Source organism: Triticum dicoccoides, chromosome 3B (genome assembly GCF_002162155.2).
Source record: "Triticum dicoccoides isolate Atlit2015 ecotype Zavitan chromosome 3B, WEW_v2.0, whole genome shotgun sequence".
In the NCBI taxonomy this organism is placed as follows: Eukaryota; Viridiplantae; Streptophyta; class Magnoliopsida; order Poales; family Poaceae; genus Triticum; species Triticum dicoccoides.
Genome location: NC_041385.1, coordinates 708,376,392 through 708,379,854, shown reverse-complemented (window position 1 = coordinate 708,379,854; position 3,463 = coordinate 708,376,392). Strand labels below are relative to the sequence as shown.

Sequence of the window (3,463 nt, the reverse complement as noted above, 5' to 3'; positions counted from 1 at the left end):
GGAACATACCACCAGACCCCGATCAATCAGTTAGCAAGCTTGTGGAACATTTCTTCCTTGTCAATCATCCTGATCATTATCTGAAACATCAGGTAATCACTAAATTTTGGAACATCTCCCATTTGAAGAATCATCTGCAAATTCAAATGCAAGGAAGTGTGCAGTGCAAGCAATTATCAGGGTAAATCTATTTCTCAATTATGTATTTTTACCACTTCATCAGGAGTGTAAACTGATACTATTTCCAACTACAAAGTGTTGGCTGCCCAGGAAGAAGGAAAGGTCAGTCCAGACATGACATTTAACTCTAATAATGGAGGTACGTAGTGCCTACTGCTCCCTTGTCCCTTGCTACCGTCTGGGGATGCTTGGCTCGCCAGCGATGGGGATGCTCGGCTCGCAGTCCCTGCTCTCATTTTCCTCCAGCCTGTGGTAACCCTCCTCCTCACCCGCCTCGCTGAAGCGGGATTCACAGGTTAGTTTAGTTTGGAGGGATTTCTTGTGGTTGTGCGTGAATCTAGTGTTCACTGGGCTTGTATGTTTCATTCCTAATATGCTAGCTCCTGCCTAAACACGCATTAGAGAATCTCATGTATGTAACAGAAGATACACAAATGTGGTTTTCCAGGGAGCATCAGGTACATCTTATGTGGGGATGAACCATCAGCTAAAGGGAGTGATAGGAAAATATTTTGTTGAATGCAATGGGAAGGCGAAAAATGACACGCCTTGGCGAAGCAACTCTAAGATTCGGTAAGGCTAATCAAGTCTGCAATCAAATCCAAAAGCAGTGGCAGAGAAAAATGTTAAAATACTTTTTAGCTATTGATTGAAGTGACTGGTAATTAGTAGCAGGAGCAACAGTTTTAGTAAGAACCTACCTAGGCATATTTTCTCTCTTTCCTATCACATGGCACATTCAATAACTTTATAGTACAAATACATTCACATATGTTATTTCAAATTATCATGTCATGGAGGTTGTCGTTATTTCGAATCTTTGGTTGGAACCTTCACTTTGTGTTATTAAATGCACATGGTATTCAGTTATCTCCATTATGGTGAGAACACTTTGATCTTGATATATCAGATTTAAGCCTCCTACACCATAGGACGTCCTCCTTTTGGTGATATTCACTCATATGTAATTTTAAATTATCATGTCATGGAGGTGCTGGGTATTTCGAATCTTTGGTTGGAACCTTCATTTTGCGTTAGATTCACTTGGTATTCAGTTATCTCCATTATTGCCAGTAGCAACGCACAAGCACTTTCTATTAAATGCACATGCTATTTTCTTTCGTATCATGTCATTTTGTGGTCATTAACAATCAGATGGATGAAACTGATCTTGTTTTGTGCATCATGGATTTTCCTCAACTGAATGAGTAGAACCATAAGTGTGTAATGTAGTAGCCCCTCTATTCCATTGTTATAAATATTATAGTTTTTCAATCTGCTGACCTGATCATAACAGCTGTTTAAAAGGAAGTGATCACATCACTATTTAGATTTTACTTTTTTTTGTATGCTTAAACATAAGATTAGTTTGTCCCCTTTCTTTTTACCCTTCATGCTAACATAATAAATACATATTTGAACTGAATTGGTTGTATTACATATGCCACGAAGGATGTCGCCGCTTGAAGCTCGATTTCCATCAGCCCCTCTTTTAATTCACTTGCATTGTTTCAGCTTTGCATTGTACTTCTTTGACGAATTACCTCATCCAATCGGCTTTAATTCGGAGCGTCAGTCTTACTAATTATCATTGCCTTAACTTTCCATATGAACCTCCTACAGCAAACAAGGACTCCTATTTGTCTGTAGTACTGCCCATGAGACTCAACCTTGTTTTACCTTAATTATCATGGTGTGCCTTTTTTTTAGAATAGCTTACCATTTTGTTAGTGGCAATAAAATGCATCTTTAGGCACACCTATAGCGCACATGTGATGATGTACAAATGAAAGAAAGATCTTAGAAGCTGAGAAGCCGAGAGCTAGAGGAACAAGGAGAAGCTAAAAAGACAGAAGAAGTCAGAGCATGTGGAGCTGTTGGGCAAACAGAGTTCTATCTGGGTATTTAGGTAGCTGAGGATAAAAGGGAAAAGGAAAATGTTGACGATATAGTTACTCAATGCTGAGAATGTTGCCTGCATACTTTGTTGCCTATATATCATTGGCTTTGTATTGATCCAGGCAAGAACAAATCAGATGGAACAAGTTTGCTACGGGTGGGTGTGCATCAAGCTGCTTCGTTGCCGGCGGCGAGTAATCTCGCACATGTTTATGGCGCATATGTACCAGAAAATTCAAATGGTACTGCCCGATGCACCTTTCATATGAAACAGTTTATGCTTATGGATGTTCATCTTTGTTTCCGTATTCAGCTTACGGCTTTTTTGTTGACCCCTTCATTGTAGGTTCTGATCATACGTGCGAGGGGAATCAGGTAGGGCTTGATGCGCCTTTCATACGAAATGTTGATGAGAATTACCCAAGTAGTCCAGGTATGAGGCTGTGCGGATATAGTAATCATAATTTTCAGTGGCATCGGCATGTTCTAATAAATAAGATGGGAAGTTCAGAATAATGTAACATCGGCATGTTCTAATAAATAAAATAAGAGAAGGTTGGGGGCTTAGTAATTACATAGTCAGAAAAGAGGGACTATGGTGGATTAGAAGATATGTATGTGTAGCTGCAAGCATATGTATTTGGATTGTCGGCTGAACAATGTTTCAGCTGAAGATCTCTAAAATTATAACCATCAGTTCCTAATAGCTTACAGCTGGTGTGATGAGCCACACAACTGCTTGTTGTGATGTACACTTGCCTCATCGAAGCACATATATTATAAATTAACTGAAATGTAGTACCTTCAAATCCAATGTGTAGTAAATGTACTACGGTATGTGCATCAACATCTTTTAGATCATCAAATAGAACCTAGGTTCATATTAGGCTAGCCCCATATTATTTGAGCAACACCTGTAACTTAACAGCATGTCCAACATCTTGAATTGTTAAGCGATAAGTGTTTATGTGATAGCATGTCAGGTTAATAAAATCAGGTAGCAACCACAACCCAACATCCTAAAAACGAGGTTACACGATTACCATTTGAATAGTAGCATTTTGGTGCAAGCACTAATATGCACCTAAATTCTGCACAGATGCATGTCAGGTTGTTCGCTTGGTCTGCGCCAACGAGCATCTAATACAAGTCATCATCTCTCTCTTCGTCGGCTCCATGTTGTAGCCTGCTAGGAGTCCTACCTTGCCATGGAGCATGTCCTTTGTCATGGGTCGTACTGAAGTGAGTGCTGGTGTGGGATTTGATGTGTTAGTAGATTGGGATGTTGGCTTCTTGGTGTGGTTTGATGAGACGGTGGCGATATGGTCTGGAAGGGGGCATGTGTGAGGCGACAGAGAAAAACGGGCAGAGTCATTCATATATA

At 39.9% G+C, this 3,463-nt stretch overlaps 1 long non-coding RNA gene across 1 annotated transcript; it reads left to right on the top strand.

Annotated features, from left to right (window-relative positions):
* The first annotated feature begins 2,231 nt into the window (after window positions 1–2,231).
* Window positions 2,232–3,247, top strand: LOC119278008. The gene is made up of 3 exons (XR_005137425.1): window positions 2,232–2,321; window positions 2,426–2,512; window positions 3,179–3,247. It is a non-coding gene; the product is annotated as an uncharacterized LOC119278008 (long non-coding RNA).
* The last annotated feature ends 216 nt before the right edge of the window (window positions 3,248–3,463 follow it).